Below are 14,354 nucleotides of genomic sequence, written 5' to 3'. Positions count from 1 at the left end.
GCATATTGTAAGGAATTGTTGTTGGTTTCTAGAGGAAAACATCAGATTGTTGGGTGATCTATGCTTTGTTTGAGGTGAAGATGGGATTCTTTGCTGGGAGGTTGATGCCGGGTCAGAAAAATTGGTTGTAACTCCTCCTGGATCTTTTCTTGTTTATCAATAAAAGCTATTTGAGTTTTCCTCCATGCTTTTGTATCATTGATGCTTGTTACATTTGTATGGTCAATTTAAATCTGATCCTAAGTTGTTTATGAATATAGATCCATGTCTTTGTATAGTGTTGTGCTTCTGTGATCGTACAGGTACTTTGTGAAGCTGGGCGTGCAAGGGAGCAGGTAGCTGAGGACTATCAAAGAAGAGAGGGATCGAATCGAAGGATTAGTGCAAGACAAAGGTTGGTATTTCTGTTCCTCTCTATCTATAATTCATAAAGGAAAAACAAAAGTAGTTTTTCTCTGTTTGTTTCTAAGGCAACTGTCACACCTTAGTGGGATAGAGCAGTTTTATATAGACACTTTTCCCTGTAACAAAATGGTGACTCCGCTGGGGAGGAAGTAGTTTGTTTGTTTATCATTCTTTGTTGTTTGTTTTATAAACTTACAAGTAGCATTCGAACTGCATTTTCCATAATGAATGCAAAGTAGATAATTGCTGCTTTAATCCATTCACTGGATCTGTTTATGATTTAAACAACTGATTCACAAACTGTCTGACTGCCCTTGTGATAGCTCTTAGATCCTCCTTAGATCTACCCCTGATTGTTGCATTACTTATTGCTTTTTACTCGGCCAAAAACCAAGAACTGAACTGCAAACTGTAACTCGGAACCCGAACAGAGTCTCGTTTCTGGCCCAGTGCAGGTACTGTTTAGAGATTCTGAATTTCAGCGCACTTCTCGAAGGGACAACCTGTGCTGCATTTCAGAATCCCTGTATTACAGGTGCGCTGATCAGACTAGCTCTGTGCAGTTGTGGCTTCTGTGGATCATCCTTTCCAGTTCTATTCCTGAATTTTGCTGCCTGTGGTCAGTATATGTCTGTCTAAAACTACTTTTCCTTGCTGTTATTCCGCCTCCTTTGTACAAAAGAACTGTATATTTTTTTGTGTGTTTGTTGAGTCATTTACAGTTCTCCTTTGCAAAAGTAGCATAGTCGTACTGTCGTCCTTTGATTTGAATCTGTCGCAAGTGTTGATTTCAATCGTAGGAAAGAGTTTTATTGCTATTGATGGTCGGTTATCCTGTTACTATTGCTTTTGGTCTGAATTTGTAATTTTCTAGTGTCAAGAACAAGTATTCATTTCAAAATCGTAAGGTGTTGTGATCGTCTCCATTTTTTGATTTCGAAAAGAAACTTGTTTATGTTTGTCGCTTGAAAAGAAATTCAGATTTGTGCATCAACTTTCTTTTTAGCATCCATATACTAAGAAAGTCGAAAGGAAATACATGCATGTGCATTTGCATATAGACAGTCTGTTTGGCTTGATTTATGAAAGTGCATTTACAGTGTGCTCTTTGCTCTTTGTGAAAAGGTTCTGTCTTTCTTTTCCTTAGTAGCTAGGATTTTCATTGCACAAAAGAAATAAAAAGTTTGTTTATCATCTTTAGGTTGCATTTTAGGAATTACATCTACATCTCATGGTGAACCCGAAAGGCAAACTTCATAAGCAAGATCAACTTAAAATAAATTCAATGAATCTAACAACGCTTTGGAACTTAACGCACAACATTTAGAGGTCTAGGCTAGAGACGTATTCCGGCGTTGTAAAGCCTGGTAACTGTTGTTCTCACTGATGGTTGGGTGATTCCTCCACTTTGAGACGATAAGTTCCAGTACGGACTTGTGCTCCCACGTACCATCGAGTATATTTTGGGAGACCCCTATAGGCTTAAATCCTTTATCCATAGGAAGCCGTGTCTGCCGCCCTATCGATCGCAATGCACTGAACACAGCATTCAGGAAGATTGACTGCCGTACCGTAAAAAGTATTCTGTAGTTTTGCGATTGGTTTGGTACTCCCTCTACCTAGACTTCCAGAGCAGTCCCTTTCGTTCCTTTTCAGACTCCTTAACGGAAAAGGTCCATCTGAGCACTTGTCACTCCAGGCTCATTAAAAATCGAAGGAGACTAGAGTCATCTTTTGTTTTTTCTTGACTCTTAAAAACTAAAAAAACCAGTTGTGTCAAAGCGTCTAAAATTCATTTAAATCGGAAACATACTTCCCCTTTATTTTAGTTGATCGAGTAATCCGCAATCATGGAAGAAAGTCAATTGAAACCCCGTCGTTCACGGAGGCTTACGAGTCAACCGTCTTTGTCTCCGGAATCGAAGCCAGTACGGACAAAGCGAACTCGTTTAACCGGTTCCAAATCTCCTATTAAAGTTAGAACAAGTGTTCCAACGACATCAGATACTCTGGTTACTCCAAACATTTCTGGAATCCCTGCCTCTACAGAAGAAGTTCAGCAGCCACAGAAGGACAATGATATTGATCCTAGTCTGAGAGTAAACACTTGTGTTACCGAACCAATTCCATCTACAACTGGTTCAGAGAGTCTTGCTCTTCAAACATCTGTCGTTGCCGATTTCACACCTTCTTTGGTACCAGAAATATTCTACGGACCGGACGGTGTTCCCTTTCCACCTGGTCTGATTGCCATAGAAGAAATTGTAGAAGATCCTCAAACAAGTGCTCCAATGCAATTTGGAGTCGGGGTCACTCTATATCCTTCTTCATCAAAAGTTAGTCTACCACCAGTGGAAGCTCCTATAGAATCGCTAGGTAATCTTTTGGATAGACTACAAATGTTTGAACAACCGTCAACATCTAGGACTGTGTCGTCTGACACAGCGACGATAGAAATCCCTGCTATCACTCCGACAATTTTCGTCAGTATACCATCTGTCCCAACTAGCTCTCAACCGCTAGAAGGAGTCCACTCAGGGGCTATTTCAACAGTATGGTCTGTTCATGTTTGTTCATCCGGAATAATATCCGGAAACTCTTATGTTGAGTCTCAACAAGTTGATCCATTTGGAGGTCAATTTGGGCAGTCCGGCCCCCAAGGGCAAACAATTCCCTTGAGTTCTGGATTACCACCATATGGGGGGCAGTATACCCTTTCATTATCCCCTCCGAGAGGATATCCATACGGGAGTTCACAACCACATTCCGGTTATACTGGAATTACGTCAAGAGGTTGGGTACCTATACTACCTCAACAACCAAGAGTTGTATACTCAATGCAACAATGCTTACCTATGTCAAATATCCCAACTACGCCAGCTATTGTGACGGTGTCGCAAGTCCAAGCGATGCCTGTTGTATGCCAACCTCAGGTTTCTCAGGTTGTAATGCAACAGCCCCTTGACCCTGCGACTCAACCACAATCGCCGACTGGTGGAATGACACAGGTTCAGACGGGTACAATTACCCCTCATCTTGGTCAAACTGTTAGTATCGGTCAACAACACATGGCTTCACAACCATGGCTAGTACAATACCAACAACCGCAATTCCAGCAAGTATACCAAGGTTCTGAGCAACAAATCTTTGCTAATAGTGGACAGTCGTACATTCAAAACGGTCAAAATCAACCATTTTACAATGGTCATGCCCACCAACCTTACCAAACATACCAGCATCAAATGCATTATGCTGGTATGCAAAGACCAACTACTCAGGCAATCCCATCTTATCCTGGGTATGCTTCACCTAACCTGAATCAGCAGTTACCCTTTGTGGCAACTTTAGAGTTACCTAATTTAAATCGGTTAACAAACGATCCAATCGCTTACGCCCCTTGGTGGCCAGCGATTCCGCATAAACTTCCATCAGATATTCCTAAATTTAATGGAAATCCGGGTGAAGATCCATCGAATCACGTGATGACCTTTCATCTATGGTGTTCATCAAACACCCTAAATGATGATTCGATAAGACTTCGCCTCTTTCAGAGGACGTTAACGGGTCCGACGGCAAAATGGTACATCGAATTGCCTAGAGCTTCGTTCGACAACTTCAGTACCTTAGCCACAAACTTTTTAACCCATTTTCAGTTACCAATAAGGTACGAAACGGGAACGGAACTTCTTACCAACTTTAAGCAGACAACGGCCACTCACATATCTGATCATATACATGAGTGGCGATGTCGTCGTAGAATGGTAAAAACATATGTCCCTGATCAGCTCTTAGCTGAATGGTTTATCAAGTCATTACTGCCTTCCATCACGGAAGATGTGGCAAAGGGAGGAGTCGTAACAGAAGAGCAAGTTATCTCTCGTGCACAATATCTGGACTTGATTTACACTCAGTCCGGCACGCTCTACGATAAAATACCTGACGCCCCTAGACCAGAATTCTCAATTCCTCCTCCTCCTAAATCGAACAATGACTCTCATGTCGGCGATGGCGTGATTGGCACAACAGACATGAAATCGACAAAGGCTACATCTAAAAAGGTCCATAAGATTTCAAGTCAAAATGCAAAAGATGAATTTCTTGCTTCGGAAGTAAATTCCGTATCGACAGATAAAGGAAAAGAAACCAAACAACCAGGGAGCAAGAAGAAAGGCAAAGGGAAGAAGAAGAAACAGGAGGAATCATCACCTGAAAAATCTTCTTCAAACCCTCCTGGAGATAGGAAACCAAAAAATCCATGCCTTATATGCGATGAGGATCATTGGACCGCAAATTGTCCACACAGAGCTGAGGTTAAAAAATTCTTCAAGAATTCGAAAACCTCCGCAGTGTTAACTGATCCGTTTCCAAATCCAGGAACAAATCTAGTTGAAAGTGAAAATGCTTCCCCGTCTCAAGTGCTGATGTTGTCGGTTTCAAAACAGAAAAATGATGCTTTGATATCGACAAGGAACAAAGATTATGGGAATCCACAGCTGTCGAACAACAAGGATAAAGATCAACCTAGTAGTTCGACAACAACTTCGACAAAAGTTGCACCACCCATCATTCCTGAATTGACAATAAAACCGCCAAAGGGAGTAGTACACAAGTCGTGTTAGGGTCCCACCCTAACCCCCTTATTTATGTCATGGGATCACGTCCTAGTCAAGAATCAATAAAGCCCATATTAATATTTGTAAGTGGTTAACCCGCAAATAATGACGGGACCACAGTTAGTTACAAATGGGCGGTAGTATTAGATAGATGGTATTAATAAAACCCACGGTATTGGCCCGTGGTATTGCATGCATGAGTGATATATAAAGGATAGAGACTCCCTGCGAGGAGTATCGTGTCTTGTTTTTGTAATCGAGCTCTGCTCTATTGGAGGTTGCCCCCTCGAAGAGGCCTGTGAACATTTCTCTCTGAATAATAAAATCATTGTTATTCTGTGTTCTCGGTATCTTTTCTTCACATATTCTGTGTTCTGGGTATCTTTTCTTCGCATATTCTATGTTTGGGTATTACTTTGTAGGTTAAGAGCATAACAAGTGGTATCAGAGCACTTTCCAGGGCTCGGTGGGATCTCCAATTTTTAGCAAAAAAAAATTTGGCGAGAGATGTGTTCCAGCGTCTTTAAACCACGGGATCTGTCGTTAAGCGCATAAACCTGCAGATTTGGGGAGGCATGCACGCAGGAAATACAAGAGGTGGTCACGTCTGTTGGACTTCCTTGTAACCCCTGTGGGTACCCCTTCAAGTAGTAGTGCATTAGACAGAACCACGCACTGACTGTCTTCCACGTACCCTCTGGGTATATAGGAAACCTCCTAGCTCCCTTGAAACCTCGCCATAGATAAACCTTCAGCCGTCTTGTGGCTACAGTACACCGAGAACAGCACTCGGAGAGATTACTCGCCCGTATGATAGGGTAGTCGGGTTGTACGGCTAAGGGTACGGTCGATCCTCCTTAGTTAGAGCCCTAAAACATTGGGCTGAGTACTACTGTCAGACCCTTATGTATATTGCGATCTGTAGGACCTGACACTCCTCAAGACCATAGTTCCCTTTCTATTGGGGGATCACACATCATCTATTCCAGATCAGCAAGTGCAGCAGCAGCAGACATTAGTCTCGCAACTCCATTAGATCATCAGCAGCAGTTGTTCAACCATTCAGATCTCTCAGATCCACCAGATCGGAGTAGTTGTGAAGGGTTCCTGTACCTGGATATAATTTTCGCAGGACTTTTGGCGGCATTGACATTTTGAGGATTTGGTGACTATAGTATTGATCAAGAAGGAGTAAAACTCCGTTAGGAGTTTTCCAAAAAAAAAAAAAAAAAAAGTCTGAGATCTTCCGAAGCGCTTATTTGTGATCTAGCCCATTAGCATCAGGGCAAGGAGCTGAGCAAGGTGGTACCATTCAATTTATTAGAAAAAAAAATTTGGCAGTCCCAATTTTTCATCAAGTTGGTGTATGGTAGAAACTAGAGCTCAAGCAATGGCCAATGAAAGGCTAGACAAACTTGAAACAGATATGAACGAGCTCAAAACTACGATTAGCAGACTAACTAGCCTGGTACAGCAAGCACTCGATAAGGGCAAGGAGCCAGCTCTCGAGGAACTGTATAATGACCATGAACACCATGAGGGTGAGTCTAGCCACTCTCCTCACGTCTGGCACACCCATTCACCACCCAGTCAGCAACCTCCCAAGTTGGATATGCAGAAATTTGACGGTTCTCACCCGTCCGCATGGATAGCACAAATGGACCAGTATTTCAAATTGAATCAACTCCAAGATGATTGGACTAAGCTTGGAGTGGGGACCATGTACTTGGACAATGAACGATGGCAATGGGAGGAATAGCATCAACATCGCAATGGACCTTTTTCGAGTTGGGCCCAACTTGCCAAAGCTCTTCGAGATCGCTTTGAATAGGGAGACTCCTTTTTGGGCCGTCTCACTAAGCTCCGACAGACGGGTACAGTGGATGAATATATCACCACTTTTGAAGCCTTAGCCTTCCGCACTCAGCATCTCTCAGATGAGTTCTACACGGAATGTTTTATCAGTGGTCTTAAAGAAGCCATCAAAGCTCAAGTTCTACTCCACCACCCTCCCACATGGACGGAGGCTTGCCAGGTAGCCCGTAAGGTGGAACATGCCATAACAGCCCAATACAGCCGCCCCAATTTCCCCACTAAAGGTCGTCCCCCACAAGCTCACAACACGACTCAGACACTTAAGGTCCAAAAGGTGTCACCTGAGGAAATGGCCGAAAGAAGGAAGGAAGGACTATGTTACTACTGTGATGAAAAATATTCCCCTGGTCATAAATGCAAGGAGCCCAAGTTTTTTCAAATAGATGCCACTGACTACAGCTCCACCGAGGAAGATCCACCTCTTGAGGAACTGGAGGCGATCGAAGAAGACAACCAAAAGGAGATTGTATCTGACGAACCAGTTATTTCGCTCAATGCGTTGGCAGGAATCTCTTCCCCTCAAACTCTCAAAATCAGGGGTTTTCTTAAACATCGCCCAGTAATAGTCTTGATTGATAGTGGAAGTACCCATAATTTCATCCACCAAAAAATCGCCGAAGCAGCGCATTGTTTTGTACGGGCAGTTTCTAACTTCCAAGTCCAAATTGCAGATGGGGGCAAAATGAAATGTGAAGGCCGCTGTGAAAATGTCAAACTTCAAATGGGGGATTATCAGTTGAAAACCCACATGTTTGCCATACACATGGGGGGATGTGACATTGTCTTAGGCGCTGAATGGCTCCGCACCCTTGGGCCAATCACAATGGATTTCTAGGAGTTATATATGAGTTTTAAGCAGAACAACTCCACACATACCCTCCGTGGCCTCCAGGCGGGAGCCCCCTCTGTCATCAGCTCGCATCGGATGGAAAAATTGTTAAAAAAGGGCCATCATGGAGTGGTAGCTCAATTTAATGCCATCCAGGTAGTCGAAACCAGGTCTCTGCCAATTCATCCTGAGATGTAGCAGATTTTAAATAACCATCGGACGGTCTTTGACAAGCCTCATGAGCTTCCACCCTTGCGAGGGGAACATGATCATAGCATCACCTTGGTTCCAGGGGCCCAACCCCCAAATGTGCGGCCATACAGATATCCGTTCACTCAAAAGAATGAAATAGAAAAAATCATCAAGGAAATGTTGGAAGCAGGTGTCATTTGTCCCAGCATTAGTCCTTATTCATCCCTAGTGGTCATGGCCCTCAAGAAAGATGGGGAGTGGCGAATGTGTCCCGACTTCAGGGCCCTCAACAAGTTGACAATCAAAGATAAATTTCCCATTCCGGTGGTTGACGATTTGCTGGACGAACTCAATGGGGCTCAATTCTTCACTAAGTTGGATCTTCGCTCCGGCTACCACCAAATTCGGATGAAGGAAGTCAACATTCCCAAGACGGCTTTCAGAACTCATGAAGGCCATTATGAGTTCGTGGTCATGCCATTTGGTCTCTGTAATGCCCCTTCTACTTTTCAGAGTCTTATGAATCACATCCTCAAACCATATCTCAGAAAATTTGTCCTTGTCTTCTTCGATGACATTCTCATCTATATTGGCACTTGGGCGGCACATCTTCAGCATGTAGATCTACTCTTGCAACTGCTCCGCAAGCACAAATTATTTGTCAAGATGTCTAAGTGTTTGTTTGGCATGGAAGAAGTTGAGTATTTGGGCCACATTGTGGGGCGTGAAGGTGTCAAGGTGGACACCAAAAAGATCCAGGAAATGCAAGAATGGCCTCAACCTAAGACTTTGAAGAGCTTGAGAGGATTTTTGGGTCTCATAGGCTATTATCGTAAATTTGTCCGCAACTATGGCCGCATAGCGAAGCCCCTCACTCAAATCCTAAAGAAAAATTCCTTCTTCTGGACCGAGGACGCACAACAGGCATTTACCGCTCTCAAAAACACCATGTGTACCACTCCAGTCTTAGCACTACCTGACTTCACCAAATCCTTTGTCATTGAATGTGATGCTTTGAGTACAGGTATTGGGGCGGTCTTAATGCAGGAAGGGCGACCATTGGCCTTCACAAGCCAACAACTCAGTGGGAGGAATCTGGGCCAATCTACCTACGAGAAGGAGATGATGGCCATCTTACATGTAGTCGAGACCTGACGACCTTACTTATTGGGGCGACATTTCCAAATCCGCACAGATCATCACAATCTTAAATATTTTTTGGAGCAACGCCTATCCTCCCCACAACAAAATAAATGGTTAGCCAAAATGCTGGGATATTATTATGAGATCATTTACAAGAAAGGGAAAGACAACAGTGTAGCAGATGCATTATCGCACCAATTTGAGGAGGAAAGTACTCTGCTCGCAATTTCCCTTCCCATTCCAGACTGGATTGAAGAGGCTCGCAGAGAATGGTTTTCACACCCAGGGCTCTCCCAACTCATTTCTCAATTGCAGGTAGATCCTAATTCCAGCAAGGGCTACTCATCGCAAAATGATATTCTTCGCTACAAGGACAGAGTCATAATATCACCAACATCTACCCTCAAAAGTCGCCTTTTGACAGAATTGCACTCATCTCCCATTGCAGGACATTTGGGCTTTCAGAAGACATATGCTCGCACTAGAATATCATTCTTTTGGACAGGCATGAAAAAGGACGTCCTTACTTTCGTAGCCGAATGTGATGTCTGTCAACGCCACAAAGGGGAAACCTTCAACACACCAGGCACCTTACAACCATTGCCCATTCCGGCCTCAATTTGGACGGAGGTTTCGATGGATTTCATTACAGGTCTTCCAAAGTCAGGGAACAAGTCAGTCATCATGGTGGTTGTGGACCGACTGTCGAAGTATGCTCATTTATGCGCCCTACCCCACCCGTTTACACCAACCTTGGTTGCTCAAACTTTCATGGATCAGATCTTCAAATTACATGGCATGCCCACTTCTATAGTGTCCGACCGCGACCCGATCTTCACCAACAATTTTTGGCAGGAACTCTTCAGAATACAAGGCACTCAACTCAAACTCAGTACTTCATATCATCCGCAAACAGATGGTCAAACCGAAGCCGTCAACAAATGTCTAGAAACCTACCTTAGGTGTACCTCAGAAAAGCAACACCTTTGGGCACAGTGGTTACCTCTGGCTGAATGGTGGTATAACACCAACTATCATGCCACCACCAAAATGACTCCCTATGAAGAAGTCTATGGTCAACTTCCGCCTTCCCCTACTTCTTATCTCAAGGGATGCTCCAAAGTACAAGCAGTAGATCAACTCCTACAACACCGCGCAACCATGCTCGCCCATCTTCGTGAGAACCTTCATCAAGCTCAGAACCGCATGAAGCAACAGGCCGACCAACATCGCTCAGAGCACCAATTTCAAGAAGGGGATTAGGTCTTTTTGAGGCTGCAACCATATAAGCAAACATCACTCAAAGGTAAGGGTTGTCAAAAGCTCTCTCCAAAATTCTACGGACCATAGCAAGTACTTAAGCGCATTGGAGAAGTGGCTTACAAGTTGGCTTTGCCACCTACGGCAAAAATCCATCCAGTTTTCCATGTATCGTGCCTTAAGAAAGTGATTGGGAACAATTTCCGAGTTCAAACCAGTCTACCTAAATTAGACGAAGAAGGGTCAATCTGGCTTCAACCCGAACAGGTTCTAGACACACGAGACAAGCACCTGCGCGGCCGCATGATTAAGGAGGTCCTCGTCAAATGGAAAGACACCTATCCGGAAGATGCAACTTGGGAACCAGCCACTATTCTTCAGCAGTTTCCGTAGCTTCAACCTTGAGGACAAGGCTAGTCTTAAGGGGGAGGGCATGTTAGGGTCCCACCCTAACCCCCTTATTTATGTCATGGCATCACGTCCTAGTCAAGAATCAATAAAGCCCATATTAATATTTGTAAGTGGTTAACCCGCAATTAATGACGGGACCACAGTTAGTTACAAATGGGCGGTAGTATTAGATAGATGGTATTAATAAAACCCACGGTATTGGCCCGTGGTATTGCAAGTATGAGTCATATATAAAGGATAGAGACTCCCTGCGAGGAGTATCATGTCTTGTTTTTGTAATCGAGATCTGCTCTATTGGAGGTTGCCCCCTCGAAGAGGCCTGTGAACATTTCTCTCTGAATAATAAAATCATTGCTATTCTGTGTTCTGGGTATCTTTTCTTCACATATTCTGTGTTCTGGGTATCTTTTCTTTGCATATTCTGTGTTTGGGTATTACTTTGCAGGTTAAGAGCATAACAAGTCGACTTTTAATCCCCGCGCTAGAGCGGCAAAACATTATAATATAGTGGAAGATTTGGCACAATTGCCATCCGCTATGTCGACTCTTGAAGTATTACAGAATTGCCCATCCCAAAGGCAAGATTTATTATCAGCCATTGGTGGGATAGACCCAAAGGATTCCAATCTTGTATCCTTCAACCATAAAGGATACGATCCTCAATTACCAGCTCAACTAGCTTTCCTTGTTCAAGTGAAAGCCCTCAACAAAGCTGCTCATCGAACAATTATTGATGAGGGAGCATCTACATGAATTATGTTGATGAGTTGCTGGAAAACTTTAGGATCTCCAACCTTGTCGTGATCTTCGACGACATTAAAAGCATTTGACGGAAGAAAATATACCCCATATGGTATTCTAAGTAACTTGAAAGTTGAACTAGGAGGGAAAACGGTAGAAATAGATGTTGAAGTAATCGATGGAAATCTTGATTACAACATCCTACTAGGAAGGCCATGGATATATGCTATGGCGGCTATTGTGTCGGCCTATTTTAGGAAGATTGCATTTCCCTTTCAAGGAGGGATTACAATCGTCGATCAACAAAACTTCCTCCCCAATGGTTCTCAAGTTACCAGAAGCATTCCCATGATCCATGGAAGCCCCCATTCACTTCAAAATATCAGAGTAGGCCTATTAAAAGATCCTATACTAATGGGAACTTTCACCGTTCCACCTCCAACCAACATGGCGGAAGTAGCGTCGATAGGAACCTGCAACATGGTATCTTCTAAAAATATCTCAGAAAACGATATTGACATGGATCATGCAGTGGTTTTGCCCCCAAGTCCAACGGAAATATTGTAGCAATCAATGTTCCTAGCATGGGGGGAAAATCCAATTCAACGCTCATCAAGCGTTTGGATAGATAGGTCTAAAGAATATGGTACCCCTTCAGATCCTTGGTCGCAAGTGCATGTCACCGACGAAGGAATTGTCCAATCAATGGTAATTGAAGGGGCACCATGGAATGATTCCCACCATCGTTCCCTTCTCCTGGATTGTGGAGAAGATACTCAAGATGACCTTTACCATCCTTCAGTCTTTGATTTCCTATCAAATACTGTAAACACGGTGGATTCTGAGCGAAACTTGTCCAACATTGAAGAGACTATAGCCATAAATATCTCGACCAAAACAGATGTTGTAGAGAATATTTATGTTGGCAAATGTTGTTCTCCTTCAGAACTAGAAATATATAACGCTCTTTTTCGCGAATTCAGAGATGTATTTGCCTGGTCATACAGTGAAATTCCAGGCATTGACTCGAGTATCGTTGAACACGAAATTAAGATGTATCCAGATGTCAAACCAGTACGACAACGGCTAAGGCAGGTGCACTCCAAGAAAGTCACTGCCATTAAGGAAAAAGTTGAAAAACTTCTCCATGCTGGTTTCATCTACCCGGTTCCTCTAACCGATTGGGTATCGAATATTGTCCCTGTTATAAAAAAACAAGGAACAATTAGAGTGTGCGTCGATTATAGGGATGTAAATCAAGCTTCTCTGAAAGACAACTACCCTACACCCTTCATTGACCAGATAATTGATGAATGCGCCGGATGCGAAATCTTTTCATTCATGGATGGATTCTCCGGGTATAATCAAATAAATATCCGCCCACAGGACCAATCAAAGACTGCATTTATTTGTCCGTGGGGCACATTTGCATATCGAAAATTACCCTTTGGTTTAAAGAACGCAGGGGAGACGTTGCAGAGGGCAATGAATTATGCCTTCCATGACATCAAAAACATCGTTCAACCGTACCTCGACGACCTTCCAGCTCATTCGCGAAAGCGGACTGATCATCTGCAGCATTTAAGAGCGATATTTCTACGTTGCCAACACTACAAGATACGACTCAATCCAAAAAAATGTGTATTTTGCGTCAGTTCTGATCGTTTACTTGGCTTTGTAGTCTCCAAGGATGGGATTCGTCTCGACCCATGTAAGGTCTAGGCAATCATAAATTTGCCTCCACCTTCGAATTTGCTTCAGATTCAGAAACTCCAAGGGAAAGCAAACTTTCTGAGGAGGTTCATTCCAAATTACGCCGAACTTGCTAAAGGTTATACACGTCTTTTGAAAAAGGAAGTATCCTTTGTCTGGGATCAGGTTGCGCAAGCTTCCTTTGATGCTTTAAGAGAATCCCTAATGAAAGCATCATTAATGTATGCTCCTGATTATCAAAAAGATTTTAACCTGTATCTGGCTGCAGCAGATACGACCATCGCAATGGTTTTAGTTCAAGAAGTCGATGGAATTGAACATCCTATATATTATTTAAGTAAAAACTTAAATGATACAGAGAGAAAATATTCTTACATTGAAAAGCTAGCACTTGCAGTTGTTCAAGTGATACAGAGATTTCGACAATATGTCCTCTTTCGGAAAAATACCATTCTGTCAGATTGCAACCCCATGACTTATATATTGTCGTGACAGTTTCTGGGGGGGAAATATTCAAAATGGATAGCAATCCTACAAGAGTTTGATCTGGAATTTGTAAAATCCAAGTCGAAGAAAGCTCTAGTTTTCGCAGAATTATTGTGCGATCTCCCATCATCGTCCAACGATGAAACATCCAAAGAAACAATCGTGGAAGAAAATTTATTTCTGATATCTACAAGCAATGAGTGGTATGGGGATATAATCATTTATCTCCAAACCCAAAAATATAGGCCAAACACCTCCCACTCCGAACAACAACGTATTCGATACCAAGAAAAAGACTACATGATCGTCGGTGATACACTTTACCGTCGTGGTATCGATATAGTTATGAGAAGGTGCCTCACCCATGAGGAGGCCGAAAAGGTCCTGAACGATTGTCATTCAGGCGCGTGTGGGGGGCATCAATCTGGATATGCTACATCACAAAAAATCTTACAAGCAGGATACTTCTGGCCAACAATGTTCAAAGACTGCATAACCGCAGTCAGAAGATGCCATGCTTGTCAAATTTTCGATAGCAAAACCAGAAGACCACCCGCACCTCTGCAGCCAATAGTTGTTATTGGGCCATTCACCAAATGGGGCATCGATTTCATGACATGTAACCCCACCTCGACCGGGGGGCATGGGTATATCATAGTCACAGTTGACTATTTTACCAAATGGGC

This window comes from Pinus tabuliformis, chromosome J, assembly GCF_031772625.1.
Source record: "Pinus tabuliformis cultivar Carrire ecotype Pingquan chromosome J, CPIR1, whole genome shotgun sequence".
NCBI lineage: Eukaryota > Viridiplantae > Streptophyta > Pinopsida > Pinales > Pinaceae > Pinus > Pinus tabuliformis.
The sequence above is the reverse complement of the archived record's forward strand: the minus strand, read 5'-3'. Positions refer to the sequence as shown.